This window comes from Accipiter gentilis, chromosome 23 (genome assembly GCF_929443795.1).
Source record: "Accipiter gentilis chromosome 23, bAccGen1.1, whole genome shotgun sequence".
Classification (NCBI taxonomy): domain Eukaryota; kingdom Metazoa; phylum Chordata; class Aves; order Accipitriformes; family Accipitridae; genus Astur; species Astur gentilis.
This window is the reverse complement of record NC_064902.1, coordinates 22,598,902-22,620,584: the sequence shown is the minus strand read 5'-3', so window position 1 is coordinate 22,620,584 and position 21,683 is coordinate 22,598,902. Positions and strand designations below refer to the sequence as shown.

General features: G+C 45.9%; 1 long non-coding RNA gene across 1 annotated transcript; it reads left to right on the top strand.

Annotated features, from left to right (window-relative positions):
* The first annotated feature begins 5,264 nt into the window (after positions 1–5,264).
* On the top strand, positions 5,265–21,304 carry LOC126049548 (uncharacterized). The gene is made up of 5 exons (XR_007509245.1): positions 5,265–5,510; positions 7,287–7,380; positions 17,595–17,732; positions 20,016–20,243; positions 20,895–21,304. It is a non-coding gene; the product is annotated as an uncharacterized LOC126049548 (long non-coding RNA).
* The last annotated feature ends 379 nt before the right edge of the window (positions 21,305–21,683 follow it).

Sequence of the window (21,683 nt, the reverse complement as noted above, 5' to 3'; positions counted from 1 at the left end):
TATGGAAAAGAATAGACAACGATTGTTGAAGATGTAACCCCCGAATGCTTCCAATTTCTGGACACATCTATCGAAAACTAAATTTACTAAACGTTCATGTAGAACTCCCGATGCCGTCAAGTCCCAGATATGTGCCTGGACAGCCTGCGTGTCTTTGGGATTCAAGTCAGACAGGCTGATGATACCAGTTTAAGTGAGAATGTGGGAAATGCTGTATTTTGAGTGATCGAACCTCTCATGATCTGTGAGGTGAAATGGTTTTTCTGATTTGATTCTTTACTGCCTTCCCTGTTTTGCATCGGATCAAATCGGGTGTGAAACGATAGGAAACCCAAATGGCGCGTTCGTAGCGCTGCGGGCGACTGCAGCCAGCACAACAGAGAAAGAGTAATTAGGCCTTAATTGCCCCCGATTAGTCATATGTAATGTACCAATATTACTGGGCTAAGTGTCTGGGGAAGCCGTCCCCCGTCATTAATGGAAGGTGTTTGTGGGGCTGGAAGCCGAACGGCCGGTTTCGTTCCAGCGCCGGAGCAAACCCCGTCCCCAGCCGTCATTGCGCCACGTTTCGTGGGCAGCGCCGGGAACGCACGATTCCCGTGTTTCCCTCGCCGTCTCCTTGCGTTCTGCTCCGACGCCCATGTTCACGTTCACGTAGAACCTGGCTCTCCGTCCTCTTGAGCCCGTGGTGGATCCCTGAGCCCAAGGGAAGCAAAGTGTTCCGAGCGGGACGAGCTATGGCCGAAAGCGCGCCAGCTCCTTGCAAAAACACGTCCTGCCGTGGTGGGGAACGCCTGCCTTTCGAATGAACGAGACTTTTAATCTCTGGAGCCAAAGTTAACCCTCTCCTTGCTCTGTCCTGGCCACATTCCCTGCCGTTACTTGGCAGCCAGCGGCTCCAAACCCAGCAATTCCCGTCAGTCTCCCCCGACCACCACCGACCGCCTTTGAAAGGAGTAACGAGGTTTTGCCGACTGAGCTGGATGGCAGCAAATCTTGATACCTGCCTCTCATCGCCTGGCTCGTGGGTTTATAGTGATGTATTTACTCTAGCACCTAGAGCAAATGAATTATATTAAGCCTCCGCAAATGGTCGTAAATATGATAGTCTGTGTGAACTGAGGTAATTGCCTGCTTTATATATGTGTTTATCTTCACTACATTGCATACACAATGTGCATTATGTCAAAAAGATGATAAAGGGCGGCCATAATGCTCCTGAACTGCATAACTCTTTTAAGTTTATGACTGAGGTTCGGTGTTATCTTATGCAAAGTTAGCTGCAGTAGGTTTAATATAAATTAACATACTTATAAAATGTCAAGGAGCATTAATTGACAATTTCTGAGGCCTACCTCGCTAAATACCAATTCAGTTCTGAAACCTGTCTCTGCAAGTTTAATGTATGAAAAATAATGCTTATTCATGAGTGGCTTATGTAACTTGGAATTAATTACATGGCAGCTAGAGCTAGCTGTTACAGATGGTCTTTCCATAAAACGAGATGCTGAAAATAAAGTTTCAAGCCCCACAAGGGAACTTCTGGGTTGGGTATTCAGCACTTTGGAAAACCAGGGCACATCATCTTGTGTGTAAGTATCGACTTACTAACCTAATTCTGGACCCACTTTTGAAAGAGAACTGGCATATATAAAAACATTCAACTTCAGCAGCTTCTCCTTCATTTTGAATGAGTATGGCAGGTGGGGTCTGTGGCCGAAACCCAGCGTGCTCCCCCGCCATTCTCCTCATCTGGAAAATGGAGATGACCCTGAATATCTCCAGCTGAAAAAGGTGAAAAAAGCTCAGGTTTATTTATTTGAACAATTAGGAAAGTGTTGGTGGGTTCCTTTGCCTGCCCTACAGCCTGAGCAGCATTACAGCTGGTAGTAGTCAGTGTAATGGGCCAGTCTGGAGGTGCTCAGATGAATGCTAATTGTTGATTAATATAGGCCTGGGTTATAAAAAACCCCAGGTTCTCTCTTTAATGCTTTTTGCTAGGCACCAGGAAAGTGCTGACGTCTCTACGGGAAGGTTACCTGCTCCCCTCTCCAGCTTGTGCTGCTTCCAGCAGTGAGCGCGGTCAGCTCAGCACCGCAGCGTGCCCGCTTTCAGAGCTCGTGGGAACTTTATTGCCTGCCTAAACAAAGTTAAGTACGCCTGAAGGATGAGATTTTAAAGCATTTATTGATTTTCCTTTAATATTTTGTTATTTCTTTTCCATCAGTACAATATTTACTTTATCTAGCGCACTGCGGTATAAGTCTGTTCCCAGAAAATTATGCCCATAATGTTATTTTCATATATGGGCATACAGATATAAAATGAAAGATTGCCTGTAACTGACTTAAAATAAATAACACAAACCACCATCTAGGAAACTCTGCTATCCCAGCTCAGCACTCTGCAGCTATCCACGCTCCGGTTACCCGAGTGGGAGTGGGGAAGGGCAGACCTTCCCAGCGCACGGCGTGGAGGGATGGGTTTCCTTGGCATCGGAGGAGGTTTGCAGCGTTTGGGGTCCCAGAGCTGTGCACTAACGGGTTTCTATGGCAACTGGCTGGTAAAGCTGGGGATGGGGGGGCAACCTGCCCTGCCGTACCTGCAGCTTTTACTTTTTTTTTTTTTTTTTTTTTTTTACCAAATAGATCCTTCTTTCATGTTTTTCCTCTTCTCTTTTTTGCATTGCTGCTCTTGGAACACAGGGTTTATCTTCCCATCCTCTGCTGCTCACAAATGTCCCGGGAAACTCCGTGAAGACACCGGGTGCGTTTGCTAGTGGGCACTTAGTGTTATTGGTGTGGATCGCCTTCAGTGTGTTCAAGATTTGTTTGTGTTTCTCTCTCATGCCCACATGGGACACCAAGCCCTTCCCGTTTCAGACCTTCCCTGCTTCTTCAAAGTACAGAACTTACATTTCCTTCTGTCCGCCTCCTTCATGCTGTCTTTGCCGGAGATTAGAAGCCGAGGGCTTGTAATGGATTATCAGATCCATAAGAAGAAGCAGCTGTCGGTTTAATCTGAGTTACCAGCAAGAGGTGACGAGCTGCCTTTGGGGATGAGTTATGGGCTGGACCAGTGGCCGGTGGCGTGGACTGGAAGGATTTCCCTGGGCAACCTGCTGGAGCTGCCCCTGCTTGAGCAGGGGTGGGATGGGACGGCCTCCAGAGGTCCCTGCCAGCCCCAGCTGTCCTGTCAGTCGGTATTTGATATAATTTTGGAGTAGAGCCTACCCCACCATGCTGGTGGTCGTCCAAGTGCACAGCAGGAGGTAGTCCACGTCCCGAAGATCTCCCCAGAATGGGGAGGGCAGGCAGTTAGGAAGGATGGGGTGAGAGCGGAGCAGTTGATATTTCCCCTAAATTAAGCCTTTGCCTGAGGTCAGTGGCAAAAATGAGATTAGAATCAACTTTCCCAGCTGACGGCAAGCGCTTCTTCCCCTTAACCACCCTGCCCTTGTCTTTCTGCTTGGTTTCTCATCCCCTGCTTCTCCCATCCAGCCATCCCGGTGACCCGCGGGGAGACGAGCCTCTCCCTCTTCAAACCTCCTCGTGTCCTTCATCCTGTGACTCGTTGTTCGCTTGGGCTTTCGGGGGTTTTGTTGGTTCGGGTTTTGACTTTCAACAGCAACGCTGTGAAATGCCAGGAGGTGCCACGGATGCCGCCTGCCCTCCCCTCGCGGTGGGAGGCAAGCCGGCGGGGCTGGTGGCGGTGGGAGAGCGAGGACCACCAGCTGGAGCCCCTCGAGGCTTTTCTGGGAGCAAGCCAGGCAGGTACGTGGCCCTAGCCGGGCAGAAATACCGTTCAGCTGCAGCATACGCAGACGTGCGAAGCGCTCCTTCCCGCATGCCTGCAACGTTCCCACTGCGATCATCTCCCATACTATACCATAATGGGGTCTAGTTTTATATACAATACCAGTAATCATTTTGTCTTCTCTTGCTTGAAACGTTAAAAAAAAAAAAAAAAAATTAAAAAAATGCTTTAACCCATCTGCGAAGCAACTGCTTCAAATTAAATTTTGTGATAAAAACGAACGAAGCGTAATTGAGAAGAGACAAGAGAAACTTGCCCTGAGAACAGAGCGATAAGAAATTCACTGTGACAATGATGCAATGTATATTGTTCCTCTACAGCACACCAAACGTCCCTGCTGTCGGGCTGCGCTGTCATTAGGGCAGTTTGCTGCTGTGATTGTGAATCTTAAAACGTGTCTTTCCCTTTCCGTGCGAGACCACTCCTCTACGATCTTACGCGTGCTAATGAAAGAATTGGGCTCAGCTATCGGGAATTAAGCAAAAATGTACTGGCACGTGTTCCTAGAAATACTGCTGAAAGAAAATGTCTTTTACAGAGCTGCTGCAATGCTTGCTGCAGGTATGAATATTGCAGAGCGTGCAGCCTGTCTCTAGTGGGCTGCTTGACCATGAAATTGCCTGTGAAATGGGACTCTATTGTTTATCATGCTAATTAGTAACCCAAGGAGTTTATTTAAAGGTCACTAGAAAGCAGTGAGAAATATCATAGTGTGTTACTGGGAGAAAATTCAAGAAGCCATAGGGGGTTTGGATTATTTAGTAGACTATTATTCCTAATATTTAAGATAATTTGTGAGATGTGCATTAAATTAATAAGGGAGATGAAGGAATGTTTTAATATAACTTGGTGTGAAAATAGCCTTCAGAATTTATTTTATTCATAGATTTTTTGCATCAAAGGTCCTATAATGATTAATTTTCAAACTTACAGGTTTTAATAGCAAAATAAGAAATAATAGCTCCAAAGTTCCTTTGAAATACTTAATGAAACACTGTTCTTTAAAGCATTAGATGGCTTTCAAATGCCACTAGCACTTCAAAGAACAGTATTCTTTACAATATTTCCATACAGTATTTCTATTCAGTTTTCTCCACTGTGTACAGCTGCCTCACTTTAGGTAGTGCAGAAATATTTTCAGATAGGCAAAATCAAAGTATTGTTATATTCCAACAAAACACTGGACTGAAAAACTGTACCGAGTACTTGATAGGGTTGAAGTTTAAATGCAAGTTAATTTGATGTTACAGAAAGGTTTCTTGGCCTTCCAGATTCCCAGACAAACTTAAAAAAAAAATAAAAATCGGTAGCTAACAGATGTAATTATTGTAGCTGTTCATTGCTTTATATGCCAGACCTCTGGAGGAGGAGCAGCACAGCAGGTTACTGGGTCACAAGCAAGTGAGAAAGAAAAATCCTTCGTGAGAGTCAGGTCCAGTAGGGAGCAAGTAAGTCAAAGCTGTTTTTTTCTGTTGAGCAGAAGAATTGGAAATTAAGGTAGGATAACTTAAGCAGTCACCACCCCAGGTGGAGGAGGAGAGGCTTTTCCTGCAAGCGCAGTCCAACAGGCTGACGGGCACGTGCCTGATGCAGAACCACGAGAAGACTGACAGACCCCCCAGATCCAAAGGGGTTTTGGAGGAAAATGCACGACTTTTCCCCCAGACAAGAGATACATTCATGTCAAACCAAAGGTACGTAAAAACAGGGGTTCCAACCTGGTGCGTGCCAAAGTGCCTCCCCCCGCTTAACAGATATTGGAGAGAGAGAGAGAAAAAAGTTCCTCCTTGGATGCTATAAAATAAAAGAGCAGGATTTGGCCCCTTCCAGCGGCCCCAGGGAGGCAGAGGGCAGCGCTGAACGGCAGCTGGGTTCACATGCTTGAATCCCATTACAGGAGGGCTACTAATTGTCAGTTCAAGCATGCAAAGGATTAATTGCCAGCAGGTGTCAAAGATAAGAAATTTCTCTCTGATCCGGGCAGGGGGTAACTATGTGTATTCTCCTGTATTGTTCTCTTCTTGCCATTGTTCATTAGAACATAAAGTGAACCGCTACGTGAGGAGGTGGGATAAATAATTTTGCTGCTGTCAGAAAAGAAAAAAATGCAAGTCTTCAAAGGGGAAAAATTGTTAATTAGGAAATGAGTACATGAAAAAATACAATTGTGGAGGCCAGGCAGTTCTTAAAGCCAGCCTGTAGTTTTACAACCTGCCTGCAGCAAAGAGTTATACATAACCTGCCCCAGCGATTTACTCGGGTTCCTCGCCTCGCGTTGTCGGAAAATGAGTGAATTTAGGCAATTAGTAGAGCTGGCGATTGCCAGGGCCCTCCCGGCCGCCACCAGCTCCTCGTCCGCTTGTGGCTGCCGTGTTCCCTCCGTCCCCGGGCGCAGGTCTCAGCCCGGGAGGTCGATGTGCGTTAGCGGGAGCAGGAGGTCCTGCCGCCGTCACCGCGCCGCGGATCCCAACGCAGGGCTTTGACGAAGGGGCTTGTCCCAGTGGAGAGCAAATGGAGCAGGATACTCTTTAGAAGGGGATTCCCCCCGCTGCCCCTGAGATCTAGATTGCCTTTTCTCTGTTGTCTTTGCAGAGACTGCGGGGAGAGCGGTTTCTGGAAGGGATTGAGGCGGGCAGGGCATTTACTCCGCTCGCTTGCTTTCAGTGGGAGCATCCACCAAGGGAATTACTGCTGAGAAGTAGCGCTCTGCAAATTCATGCTTTAGTTTGCTCTCCATCCACACGGACAAATGCTGATAAGGTCACTAATGAGCTAGCCCTAGGCATGAAGAAACTAATCAGGGCGGTCTGGTACTAATTTGCAGTATTAAACCCAGCACCACAACAGGAACAGCCAAGTTAAAGAGGAACAGTTTAAAATCCAGCGACCCTTACGGATTCTTAGGACACATACAAAATACATCATTTCCATCATCATTTCGATACGTGAAAGAAAAGTCATGGCACCACTGTAATAATGGCAAAGCAAATGGAGCAGTCAGAAATAATTACCTACACGGTAAGCGCCGAAGCTGGCTGATGGGGCTGTTCCAGTAGATGTGGCTTCTTTAAGGGAGTTTCTAGTGCAACAGATGATGCCGCTAGATATGGTTTCTTGATGTGGGGGAAAAAATGTTGGTACTTTGAGTTATAGACCAACGTGGCTTTAGGAGTTTTGCCATCACCCTCAACAGGAGCTGAGGCACAATCATTAATTGGGAACCTCTATACAGCATTTAGATTGATGAAAATGGACAATGGACCTTTTGGGGTATATTTAAATGAAAAAGAAAAAAAAAAAAAGCCCAATGCCTGTAGCCTTGCATGCCTTTGCAAGCATAAGGCTGCCAGCCCACACACCCTATAAAAAAAGCCAATGCTTTGTTTCAAATTAGCACCCAACTTCTTGCCAAAGGAAACAGAAGCAGCAAGCCAGTCATCTGAGTTTCTCTGTCTCTGATCTCCCAACAGGCCACTTCGGCTGAGTATCAAAAGCAAATGCCTGTAAGGAAGGACATTTATTCAGTGCAGAAGAAACACACTTCTTATGTGCATCTGCTGAACAGTAAGTCTTGACTAACCATCCAAGAAATGAGAGATCCCTGTGCTTTTTGCATGCCTTCTGTTAAAGAAAGGCTGTACATCTTTGATAGATTTAGAAAATAGAAACAATGCTCAAATAGTGTTTCATGTCATTCTCCAGTTTTCCTTCTTTTCTGTAAATGTCATTGTTAGTGCTTGTGAAAAGTCATTAGCAAGGAGTCCATTGCGTCCCAAGACAGGTTTTAATTATTTTCCCTGCACTAACCCAGTTTCTTAACAGTATTACGGAAACATCTATGTTTTGATTTCAATCCTAAAGTAATTAAGGACAAATTACAGCTCAATGCAACAACATTTCTCTTTACTTGTTTGTTCATTCTCTAAAAGAATGGTGCTTAGAGAAGGCACTCCCTTGAACAACTATACTGAACAAGATCTCAGTCTCCTGAAATAGCAGAAACTTGGTCTTTGCTCAGTCTCTACATCTGTTTTGGACCATGTCAGTGATATCAGTAAAGTGAAGTAAAAGCAAATGTGATTAAGTGTAGAGGAAGCCATAATGAGCATTTCTGATTTTGACAGCTGTCCTTGACATCATGCTTGTCAGTCCTCTGCAAGCCTAACTGAGTGATACCTCTAGTGGAAAGCTTGTGGGGTCTATTTTCCCGAGCAGTGCAAGAGGTAGCTTTCCATCTGTATAGGTTTATTTTCCTTTTTTGCAGTAAAGGGAACATACACTCCAGCAGAATTTGAAGTCACCGGCAGAAAATTAGGCAGCAAGATCACATGAATGCAACTGGAGGAACTGTAAAGGCGTAAGCAATGGATGGAATAGTAATGAGGGAGTTAGATAAAAGACAGGGAATATGTAGCACTTTGAAGAGTAAAAGATAAGCAAAGCAAAACGTCCAGTGAATGTCCTGGTGACAGTATCCCAGCAACAATAAATTCTGCTTGTGATAGGGCAGGCTGAGAAAAAGCTGGGGACCAACAGTTTCCTAATCTGCTGCCAAAGAAACCTGGTCACTGGTACCACTGCATAATGTTCAGTGTAATGTGTAAAACTCATATAGGTATGTATGGCTCTTATGCAGCAGCTACTGCCAAGAAAATTATTCAGAGAGATAGAAGTTGACAGACAGTACTGATGATCTGCGTTAGAGCTCTTTGAAGAGGTATCTGTCGGCTGCGAGAATTAATTTGACTTCCAGTTCAGGTGGAAGATGCTGACAAAGAAGTCGTATTGCTGCATGGGCAATTTTGGGGTTATGTTTTCTGCATAGAAGTGATGTTGGCCTCTTAGCTTATCTGCTACCAAGAAAAAGGAATGGGATGGCTGGTTGCCACATGGATCAGTTTATCAACGTAACAGGGTCTTATGGACTAAAATAAATGGGAATTTCCTGTGGATAAGCATCTGTGTGGCACTAAAGAGTATCAAATAGGAGAAGTTTTGCACATTTATTGAGGAAAAGAAGAAATGAGGGTCACGCAGGTGTACTTGGGTATTCTGCCAGTGTAAGCAAAGAAAGTGATAAATAGTCAGATGTCTCAGAAAAGCCTGAGTGGAGGAATAATAGCCATCAGTAGTGAAAGACATTGAATTAGATGGATTCCCACTTCTAGAAACTTCCTATGTTTATTACTGATGGCACTGAAATTTTTATTTCTTTCCTTTTTGTACTTCTCCAGTGATCTGGTTAGTATTTCAACATGCAAAGGCAGGTGATGGAAGGATTCTGGAAGGAAAGTGAAAAAAACGACATAAAGGAGCTCAAACAACAGCTGTGCACTGGCAAGGAGCACAAAGAAAAGTAGGAAGAACTGGAGATAATCCTAAGTGACACGGACTTTGTTTTCCTGGTTATCGCTAAAACATGGTGGAAAGAGTCTCGGGAAATGGCAAGTCACTATTTCCACAGGCTTTCTGAATCTCTGAGCCTTTTTTCCCTTATCTAATATCCTAGACCTGATTTGAAAGGTACCTGAACACCAAGAGGTTCTGATTAGCATATAGAAAATGCACTGCTCCCCTATTCAAACTCTTGCACGTCTGTCAAATTGGAAAATTCTGCCCTGTATCCTCCGGTGAGAGATGCTGAAATGGATGCAGTGGGTTCTCCCAGGGAGAGGGAGGCAATGTGGAGGTGAGTGAGTATTTCAGACATTGCTCCATGGTGAAATTGTCTCGGGCAATGAATCATTTTTGGACTTTCTAAAGGTCATTTTAAGTTCCCTTGAACTTTTAAAGTTGGCTATTTAATAAAATAAAAAGCAAGAAATATTAGTATAGATAACTGTCAGCCAGGTGAGATACCCTGAGAAATGCTCTGGCGGGTCATGCCACTTCAGCGACAGCTTTTGGGGAAGAGAGCAGTCAGCAGTGCTGCCTTCCCTGATGATCGTCTGAAATTGAAATACCGTCTGTCCCTCTTGCAGCATATTTAAGTGGAAGTTCATTGCCCCGCTGGGTGTCCGGATTTTATAACTGACCTCTGAGAAGTAACTAAGCCAATCTTCTGCCTCCGCTTCTATACATTAAAGCCCAAAGACTGGTAGTCTGGACTGGCCAAAGGCACCAACTTTTAGAGTGGAAGAGACCAGGCTGGGACCTGCCCCTTTTTTTTCTAGGACCCCCTCAGGGCAGCTCTGGGTGCTATTAAAGGGATTCGTGGGGCTGATGAGGTGCTGTCATGCTGATCATGGCTATTCTTGGATGTTTGGTGCTCTGCAGGTGCCAGGTCTTAAGCCCCCCGTGGTAGCGAAGGAGGTGCGGATGGAGGCTGTTGGGTGGTGGTTTGGGAAATGGGAGACTCCCGTGACGGAGAAGGCTGCGGGCTTGCGGCTTCGGGCACCAGGAGGAAAGCTTCTGCTCCATCTGCAGATCTGCAGCTTGGGAACAGAGTCAGCGCCCTGGCAGTGCTGAGCACCCGAGCTGGCAGAGCCCAAGCCCCACACCAGGAGGGTCAGGGTCAGCAGCCAGATGGACACGGGTACCGCTGGAGGGAGCAAGGCAAAAAGCAGTACGCAGAAAGGTACCTACAAGTACGGTTTTACATGCATCAGAAACCCTGTGATTTAAAGCAGCAGAATGATGTTTTCCTTTGTTGTTAGAATAATTTAAGTTCCAGGTACGTAGATATTTTTTTAATTATTTTTTTCCCATCTTTTCAAATCTGCAATCAGTGTTTGCCAGAAATGAGAAATGAATTGGTTTTTCAACGGTGCTGTGTTCCAGGTCAGCTTGATAACATGGGAAATGGCAGGCTAATGACAGTTTAACACCAATTAACAGACCACTTTATAATAGATTAGCATTGTGAGTCTGTTCAATTGATAATTACAATAATTAACTCTCTGAGCTTGCATGCACTTTTGAACAGAAATTTGGTACCTTTGTTTATGCTGAAGAAGGAAACGCACCGAGCAGGCATGGATCATTTGAAGTGTTATAGTCAGTCAGGATCATAAGTGTACTAAACTCGGGCTTGCTGTTGAAATGTGCTTGCTGGTGACATCCTCCCAGGTGGAGGTGACTATATAAGTGACTATTTCAGCCTTAGCTGAGCACAGCTGCAAGCAGAGGCTGAGATTTAACAGGTTGCTGTGGTTCAGATAAGCTGTGAAAGGCATTTGTGCTGCAGAACAGCTCTCTTCATCCTTGCTTCAGGATCCCTGGTCTCAAACTGATGGATTTCCCACCTACTTAGGCCAGTTATTTTCAACATTTAGCACTCATAGCCAAAGCTGCTGATGCTTATAGTGAGACGCTCAAAAGAGCTCAACATCCAGCGTGACTGTGTCCTGAATTCTTTGGGAAAGCTCCGTTTGGTCTTGAATCCTTCGGGAAATGTGAGTGCTGCTGCCGTAGTGATTCCTGTAAATGGTTTATGGAAAGGTGCTGGCACCCACGCGTGACGGTGGTTATCTATGGGACCGGAGGCAGAGCACGGAGAAGTCAGTAGGACAGACCTGCTGGCTCTGGGGACGTGTCACAGGTCTCTGGTCACATCGTCTCGGTGGGTTAATGGTTGCAAGATCTCCTCTGTAATTCTCGGGTCCCTGTTGACTTTATGCATCTCATTTAATTTCATTGACCTCTCTTAAATCCTGTGAAATCTCCTTATGAGAAATGCACAAGGTGAGTTCTATTTATAGTGGTGGGGTTTTTTTATATTCAGGCAGTGGTCAGAGCTAACACAGCAGGGGGACCTTTGCAAATGTAGCCTGTTTGGGTATTTCTTCAGGCCTGAACAGATTAATAAAATAAACCATTTGGAGCAGGCAGCACCAACCCTGGAGAGCAGTGATCCGATTCCCACTTCTTCCAGAGGATGGATTTCAGTACCATGAAGGAGCCAGGATTTCTCCTGGCAATGGGGAGAAAGAGGTTTGAAAGAAAAACTGGATTTTTAGACTAAAAGCGTACTGTTTGGATTGTGTGGCTGGATTGGTTTTTGTCATGCCATGCTGTACCAGAATAATTGAACGTATGCACGGTGCAGCAACAAAGCTGGGTGACGGTGGGTTTGTCAAGGAGCTAAACGAGACTCCTGAAAGCAGAGACTGCAGTTAAAAATTGTCACCATCTTCCTTTACCCCGGCAGAGCTCACGTCCCCCCGTTCTTGACATTTCATAAAATCACACACGCAGTGAACATCGCTGTTCTCGCCTTGTTTGAAAACAATCTACGGAACAATAAGGAGCTGAAATCATAAAGATAAGCGGCATAAACGATGCTACACTTGTAAACAAAAAAGCCTTGACTTTTCCCAGGAATGGCTCACTGGGGTTTAAGTATTGGGAGGGACAACGCTGTGATCTGCACTGTCCCGGTGGCACGTCCCTGCCTGTAGAAATCGCAGCAGAGAAGATCACGCAGAAGAACATCCCCGTGGAACGTCAGGTGTGTCTGGGTACCGCATTGCCCGAGTGCCGCGAGCCCTTTGAGAGGGGGCTGGGGTGAGGCAGGGATGCTAAACCAGCTTCAGCTTTTTAGCTCCCTTGCTTAAGCCTGACAGGCTTGGGGGTGCAACTGGGGCCCCATAATAACGTTACCAGCTCCCTGGAGGGTGGCACGGCTGGCTATGGAGGAGGAGGAAAAGCTGCCTTATCGCGGGGGAGTTTGAATAGATGGCTTGTACTTCTAGTACTAAAAGGTGCTCTGACTTTCTAAAGTCTATAGATGAGATTCTTAAATTCATGAATTGTTCTGGAAGAATAGCACGTTTGACAGTCTCAAACAGAAAAAGAGGGAGTTAGCGTACAACACAACTTGGTCGCTAAGGGATTAAAGTAAGAAATCGATGACATGTATATAGGGTGCCTTAAAAGAGCCCATTTCATAAGGCTGAAAGCAATTTTGGCCTAAATCGGCTGGGAAAAAGAATTTGGCAGGAAAATGGGAGTAATTAGGAAAGTTGACTAGGAGTTCAAAATTCCTCAGTTGAGGAGGATAGCTGCTGCTTTGAGAAACCTCTGCCTCGTTCAGAAAATTAGAAATTTATTTCCCTTCAACGTTACCGAAGAAGAACTATTTTCTTCTCCCGCTTGTTACAGGGCATTCAGTTTCATCGCTTGCTGCTCAACAGAAGGTAAACCCTCTGCTGATCCACTTAAAATATAAATAAGTCGTGCAATGTACTCTGTGGGGCGTGGAACAGATGTTTGAGAGCACAGCTGCTAGCTGTCCTTATTGTTAGTCACTCACAGCTTTTTAGAGTCTAATATCTCTCTATGGTTATATTAAAGAACATTTTCTATCCCCAGTGTGCCTTGGATGAGCTCTTTGGCTCGGGGTGTCTCTCTGCATTCCCTGGCCAGGGACATTCTACCCTTGGCATTGCTGCCTGTCCTGGGGAGAAACCTGCTCCCCTTGGATGTGTCTCACTGATCGAGGAGTTGGGTTGATGGGCTGTAAAAGGCACCACTTTTAGCTGTTGTCAGCAAAGAGGCTGATTGCTGACACAGGTGATAAAACGGTTAATGAAACGATGGGATCTTCAGAGAAGCATCAACTCTTCCCTCCCCAAAAGGAGGTGGTGGGCCAGGTCCTCGGGTGAGCAAAGGCAGCAGAACTGCTGTGGATCAGGCTTGCAGGACACTAACTCTTGCGAATAATACCTTATTTGCTGCTTTCTGTGCCGTATATCAAATATTACAATTGTTCTGGGTTTGTGTCCCGGTGAGTGTAAAAGGAGGACAGATTTCAGACCTCTCGAAGAGTCCTTGTCTGTGATTGAAAGCCTGCAGACAAGACTGTGTTTCTAACAAACGTCTTCATAATACTTAACATTCAATAGAGTAAAAGGAGAATAATGAGCACTGCAGCTATCCCAGGTTAGTAATTACCACCGTCATTATTAATTTTCCAGAGCAATCTGGTCAAATGAGTCATTATTATCTCAATTCCTTAGCCAGGGCTGATTGATTCTTTCTCCCTGTTGTGACTAATTTCATATAATGTCTGAGTACAATATAGAACTATAGAGCCAGTGTAATTCTAATGCAGAATAATTCTAAATAACCAAATCCCTTGCCTACAGCTCTGTTTAGATCTGATGCTTTATACTACTTAATTGAAATAAATACCCCAATCCTGTCACTCCCCACTCTCCATCACAGTCACCAGAGTTCCACTGGAGACAGGGATTTACATCAGCCTGGGATCTGGCCTGTGTGCTTCAATGTTTTATCTGTGTTGGCACCGACCAGGAGCTTCACGGCACCTTGCAGAAGCAGCATGGCATAGTCTGAAAAAGCTGCTGGTAACCTTTAGCATTTCCTAATGTTCATTTCAACCATTTTCAAGGAAAAATACGTTGGTTAGTCTGGTTGTGTGGCTTTTTTTTGGAGAAGAGGCTAAACGTGATGGTTTTCCTGTTCTGTTTCATTAGCTCTCTGTCTGCAGTCGTCTGTCAGCAGACCTAAGTATGAAGAAGTTCACTGCAAGATAAGGAGAAGGATCTCCGTGGGGATGGTAATATGTTCCTTGCTTCTACGGAAATGATACGCTAGATGAGGTAGAACGATTGCCTTTCCTTTAAAAAAATTGGAAACACACTTCTTGCATTTTTCTTGAGCTGGAGGGAAGGAAGGGAGAAGGAGACAGCAGTTATTTTACAACTTTGACCTTTTTGTCTCCCAGACTTCAAACATGATCAGACTGGAGAGGGAAAAGAATAGACTATAAACTAGGAACACCGAGCGGCAGGGCTGTAGGTGGTACACCTAGCATTGGACCTTTTTTTTTTTTTTTAGCCTAGGAAGATATGATGGTTTAATCCTGAACCGACAGCCTAGAAATCTTTTTCTGCAGTGGTAGGGAAGACTCACGTGCTGCTTTGGCAGTGCAGCCAGCATAAGCAACGTGCCTCTCGCCCTGCCAGAACAGCCGGGCTCTGCGGGCACGGCTCAAACTCCGCAAGCAGCTCCCGAGCTAAATTTTACACGTATTCGGCAAGCGGGAACGGGGCCAGCAGGCTGGGTTTTCGTGCCCGAGCTCCGCTCTGTGCAAAGCAGCAGAGAGGCTGTCGGCTTCATCCTGTGTGCCGAGTGACCTTTATTCCTGGCCCTGCTCGGAGAGGAGGGATGAGAAGCTCCGTGCCGCCGCTCTCGGCGTGTCTCGGCTTTGCGTTCCTAAAGCCAGCCCCTTCCCCAGCGGTGCCAGGCTGGCTCGTGTCTGCACTGACATTTAAGGATACCCGTGCAGGTTGCTCTGGACTGGACTGGGGGAATTAAAAATATTGAAGTGGACAGGAAACAAATGAGGAGAGGTCTTGCGACATTTCGGTATCTTGGCCATGCAGCACTCATTTAATTCTGCTGGTTATTTACTGAGACAGTTCCACTTCAGTCTGTTACTGCTGAATTACAAAAATGTACTTTCACAGCCTGCGAAAGCAGAACTTGGTTGTGCACCCTGAACTCCTCTTCGCTGAGGTGTTTCAGTATTTAAATCCGTCGGGAGCGTGTGTTGAACCAGGGACAGATTCGGTCCGCAGGATTCAACCAGGGAACTGTCACATCCCAGTGTTCACAGGCATCCTTTTGCTGCTTGGGGGAACCAGGCTGTGCAACTTGTACCGGGTGCTTTGCCGGCACCTTCCCCTCGAGCCGGGCTGGGTGAGGCCGTGCCGTCCTCGGGGCTCGCGTGGTCTCTGGAGACGTTGTATTTCACTCCTCACCCCAGCCCCATCCTTGTTTTTGCCCCAGGTACAGCCAGCCCTGTGCTGTCTTCTTCCCTAACGGGGAGTATCCTGTCCTATTCCTCAAGGTGCACTGCATAAAAGCTGTAAAATGTATATTAAAATTTTATGATTTCCAGATTTTAATAGGAATACTTCATAATATTAGTGCTGCCTTCTTGGAAACACGTCTCTATGGTAAATTTCTGCTTTTTCTGATGTTCCTCCCAGCCATACAGATTCAGTTGGCAAGAAGAAACTAAGGGGATAGTTTTACATACTATTTTTTCTTATTTGCAGTAACTAATAATAACCTGTTTATAGTAATTATCACCCAAGATGTTTACTAGTTTTGAGATGCTGCAATTACAGCAAAGCAAACCTTGACCTAATTAGAGGGACCTTTGGGGCACACAGAGTCTGCTGATGAAGTCAGCGGTGGTACACTCTCTGTTTGCAAAAGACGAGCACAAAGCTGGTGTCGCAGTCGTTGTGCCAGAGCAGGAGCTGACTTATGTCTAAACCTCTCCTGCATCCAGGCATAAGAACAGTTCAGCTGAAATCAGTGAAAAGAAAGTACGCTTAAAGGTTATGTTTACAGGGACAACAGGCTGAGGCTTGTAGTAACCTGGCTCAGTTAAAAAAAAAAAACCACCCCAAAAACAGTTGTATTTCAACAGTCTGAATGTAAGTTAAAGTAAATGCAACTTCTTGCATACAACCAAGCTTAGAGATAAATTTCCATGTTTTTATAATAAATGTTACTTTATGGCAATCACCATATGCTACTTCTAGTCCTGTTTTGAGTATAAATCATAACAAGTGTGTATCCTAAAATGCTTTATTGTCTTTTTATGGCCACATGAGGCTGCTGTTCCTTCCATTTGTGATTAATTTTTTTAATGGTTCCCCCTAGAACCTAAAAAATAATTAAAACTAATGAATACTCTGCAGTGACAGTAAAGGAATGAGCATATTGCATCTATTCTCACTTCCCAGATCTGATCAAAAGCAAGTGTCGAGCTGTGAAGTTGTGACACTGACATTTTGTACTGAGCTTCCGACCACCTCCTGAGACCAAACGATGACTTTGGGGAAGATCATGAATTAGAGTTTTCATTGTTTCACAGGAATAGTGCTGAGAGGGTAGAATTAAAATTAGTTGAAGTCACAATGTTTATTTCTTGTCTTAAGAAATTAACCTAACATGTAAAAGACTTTAAGACAAATGGCTTTTTTTTTTTTTTTTCCCTCTGTCCTCACCCCTGGCTTCAAGGTGTGATATATTCTATGTCCTAGGGCTGGCCAGACTATTTGTTTCAACCAAATCTTGTTGAGAGTGCAGCCCCTTTTTATTTAAAAACCTTCCAGACGTACACACATTTGTATACCCAGGTTGGTGTAACGTGCCCAGGGAGCTGTGGCTCACCCCCCCCTCCCACAGCCCTGCCCTGTCAGAGCATCTCCAGTGCTACAATTAATGGGAACCTGGGCTCAAAATCCAGAGCTGTGACTCAAAGCAAGAACACTGCCTCAAACATGGTTTTTATCTGCCCTCCAGAAACGTGGGGGTTTTGGTTTTTTTTTTTCCTCCAGTGCACTTGGCCTTTGAGCTTATGCATGTGTTTTGCACGGGGGCACAACCAGCTTTTAGCATTTCTTAAAAACCTCCAAAATTCACTTCTCAAAACTAATATTTATCTGTAAAGGATGTAATTAAAGTGTGTGGAGGGGGTGTTGCTGTGCATATATCTGCCGCTCTCTGGACTTCCTGCAGCTCACGGTGCCTTTGAAATGAAACTTAAGGGGAATAATTGACAACAAAGTGCTAGACGGGGGTTAAAGTGCCATTACTGCAGGGGGAAACCTTCAAAGTTCCCATTCAGTGGGGGACTGGCCAGGGCTGCAGCCCACGGGGACTGCTGAAAACCAAGCTCCCCAGGCAGCAATTTGCATGCTGTCACCTACCTTCTTTCATTCATATATATGCATACACGTGAGCACACAGGGGTTTGAATTTATTGTGAATTTTGCATGTCTGTTTTGCAGGCCAGGAGCGACATTGGCTTCCCCAAACTATCTCCTCCGTCTTCGTGCCGGAGCAGGTCTGCAGCCACGCGCTGGAGCAGGGTCTGGGCTCTGCAGCACCAACCTTTCTGGCCACTAGACGTCTTGGCCAGTTACCAGGTACATCAATAAATACTGTTCTCCTACTAGAACAGGTTTAATGACACAAATGAGCCAATAATGGATAATAAGAAAGTATCATCGTCTGCATACCTGCTAGGCAAATAAGTTACCCTACATTTAAGAAGTCAGTGGTAGAGCCATTGAATTGAATCCCAGCCTTCTGAATTCCAGTTTGACATCCTAAGCTTGACACCATTGCTTACTCTTTTATGCCTTATGTTGGTTCATTTCTGGTTATAAGAATTTTAACTATTTAAGTCAACTTGCTTTACAAGCCAGACAAAAAGAGGGCTTTAGGAAAGCACTTTTTACTTTCCAGAGGTATTTGTTAATTGATTCCAAAGGGAGAACCGGTTGTAGTCAAAAACCAGAAAGGTATAAGAAAAAAGGGTCATTGAAGTCGATGTCAAGATATTGCCAGGTGGTCAAATGTTACTGTCCTGACTCCTTTTTAAAAAAAAACTTTGATGGCCATAAAGTTGCCATTTTCTGTACGAGGTTCTCTGTGAGCTTCCCTCCGCACATTTATACAGTATCATGAGTTAAAGTGAACCAAATCTAAACTGTTGTGGCATATAAAAACAGCAAACAAAGGAAGGCAGCTTTTTTCCCTAACCCCCTGAGATTTATTCTGACAGTTTGCAACTAGATGAAATGGATAATGGAAGTCCCTTGTCACAATAACTCAGTTTAAATGTATTGTCAGATTAATAGACTCAGTTATCCACTCTTCCAAGGAGAAAAATGACTTGTGGTTTCAAATCATGCCCTCGCTCATGGCATCCCATCAAATTAACCAAACAGGCCAAATTTAGACTCCCAGCAGAGGCCAAGCATTTTACGCGTTGTGTCATAAAAATTAGTTTACTCCTTTATTTTTAATGCCGGCCAAATGACTTCCAATTGCCACAGCAGCGTCCGTCGGTGCCTGCGCGGCCGACGGTGGGGACGAAGCCCCGGCACGGCGGCGGTCGTCCCGTGCAGCCCCGCTGGCTCGGCCTCGGCTCGCGGCGGGCGTCGGGAGGTGGGAATGCCGGCGGGACGATCCACGTCCCCCTCCCCGTGCCCGGGGAGGTCGGTCCTGTGTGTTTTCGCCCCATCCCTCCGCGGCAGCGCGTTGGCCCTCAGCGGAGCCGAGCGCCCGAAGGAAGGCACGCGAGGCGGATGATGGACCCACGGCTTGCGTCGGGTGGTAAGGACCACTCGTGAAAGGGCTGCGGGGCTGCGTTTGCTGCTGCCTGAGGCTGATACGGAGGAGCGGGAGTTTACAGCGGGTGGAAACGCGGCTTGCTGACTTTCTGCGGAGTTTGTAAAGCATTCTGGATGATTTACCGCAGCCGGCTCACAAAAATACCTGCGGGAAGGCTCTCCTCGTCCTGCCGGCTCCGGGGAGGGAGCGCGTTAGACCGTGTCTACTCGTACCTCTCTTGTCCTTTCACTAAACAATCTCACGAGATAATTTCACTCGCTTTGCAAGGTCACGAGTTGGCTCAGCATCAGACGCAAAAGCCCTCGCTGGGATGTGTCCAGGCTGGGCATTCGCCGGCTGTAGGAGCTACAGCAAACCATTCAGGGGAAGGACAATTCCAGTATAAAGGAAGGAGCCCCTTTTCTCGCCTTTGGCGTGCCAAAAGCGGGAGCCCTTTGCAGCGGCACTGGGACCAGGAATGACATTGGTGGCTGGGGCTGCCCCGGCTCCAGCAGTCCCTTATTGCACAGCACAGGGGCTACGCGCCTGCACGGCTGCTGTTGCAGCTTTATTTGGGGTCAGTCAGGGGTTTTGGGGGGGAGCTTTGAGATTCTGGTTTGCGTGTTGTCAAAAACCAAATCTGAATTTGCAGCCCATCCGTCTGTCGCATGTGGTGCTGCGTTTAAGAAGCAGGGTCGTTTATTAACGCATGTGGAGTGAATTATCCCGGTTTACATCTGGAGAGTGGCAAATTGTTGGATTTAATAGCTGTAAGCCCCTCTGATCTGCAATCACTGTCTGCTGGATTTTTTGATCTGACAAAGCATTGTGTGCAGTACTGCAAGGATCCTTCCCCAGCCTCTCCGGGGGAATCCTGCTGTCAGGCTGCAAATGTACGGTGCATGAAATGTGTAATTTTGAAGTCTAAACCTCTGAGAGCTCACGACACTCTGAGGCAGCAGTTTACCTTCAAAGTGGCCTCTCTGCCTGTACTTACCACCTCTTGTGATTTACCACTACTGCTCACATTTCCTCCACAGAAAGTCATAAGGTTTGCTTTCTAAAAAATCTCATCTTCTTCTCTTAATTAGGCATTTTCACACAATGAACCATATGGGAGTCAATGAAAAAGGTGTCAATGTGCAGCGCAGCCTGGCCCTGTGGATGCTGATTGATGAAGCTGGCGGATGGGTAAATCGTCAGCTTTGAAGACTGGATTTTCTTCCAAAACCATCGAATAAATAAGACAAGCAGAAGAACTAAATGGCAGGGAGGATGTGCGGCACAGCTCCTTCCCCACGTTACCAGAGGTTGCTCAGGTCAGTGGGGTTTCCATCTCAGCATTTTCCTTCTCTGTGATTTTTTTAAGCCTGTTTTTACTAATTGCCCCCTAAATATGGCTGCATGTAAGTGGTTGCCCCTGAGAGGATGAAATAATGCATAATAATGAAATAATAGTGCCTGAGCATGAAGTCGGTCAGTCAGCTTCTCTCTTTTGCGCTAGTTGTCTATAAACCACTTCATACAGAAAGGTGACAAGACACAATTTCATAAATAAAAGTTCATAAGGGGTGACGGTTTTAAACTAAAAGAGGGTAGATTCAGACTAGGTATAAGGAAGAAATTTTGTACAATGAGGGTGGGGGAACGCTGGCACAGGTGGCAGATGCCCCATCCCTGGAAACATTCAGTGGCAGGTTGGACGGGGCTCTGAGCAACCTGGTCTAGTTGAAGATGTTCCTGCTCATTGCTGGGGGGTTGGATGTGAGAGACTGAAAGAGTTAATGTCTCAAACATTGTGGTGGGGCAAGTTCTGCTTAAAGACAAACCCTGCACAGCAAGGAACCGAGGTGGAAAGCCCATCAGCTCAGACATCAGCAACAGGAGGGGAGGGCGTGCTGGAGGGTGCGCAGCTCCCTCTTCTCATAAGCTCTTCTGATACAAAGATCAAATAATGTCTGTGTCTGCAGGGAAGGAGAAATTACTTCCCAAATGACCCCAAAGCCCAAAGGCTCACAAACTGCTCACTAACCTGAGGAGTTCGGGTGCCCGCCCGAAGGAGGGGCAAGGATGATAAAAGGACACAGACTGAAGCCCCGGGTGCTCAAGCCCACCGGGACTGGACCAACGCTGGACCCAGGACTGGTGAAATCTTTCTCTTTTCCTTTTTCTCTCTCCGGCTTCTTCTCTCTTTCCTTTTCCTTTGCCACAATCCCTACACCTCATCCGTTTCAAGATACAAACTGTTGACCAAGTCTGAGACTAAGAGTAGATCCAGCCGCCCCTAGACCCTTCTCTGAGGAGGCATCTGGAAAGCGAGGGGGTCTGCTCTGAACCTCCTGACCCAACGGGAGGGATCTCCTTATTCCCTGAATCGATGTATATGGTTACCACGGGTTACGCGCTTTACAGAAGTAGTCTTATGCCAATTCCTGTTGTGAGAAACCCTGCCACCTACTACCTCGCCTCCCCAGTTCAGTTGGCTTTTGTCATGAATAAAATCTTTAACTGATCGTTTGGTGTCGTTTCACCTTAATTTAGCCCGAGGGGATTTCGAATTAAACACGACTCCCTGGTCTGTCCGGCCTGGGTCGTGACGTTGGACTAGATGACCTTTAAAGGTCCCTTACAATCCAAACTGTTCTGATTCTATGATAAATCATGGGAATTTTTAACCAGCTTAGCCTTTGCTCTTGCAGTCTTGTCTTTCCTTTCCTGTTTCCCATCATAGCTGATGTGCTGGCCCTCCTCTTCTGCTT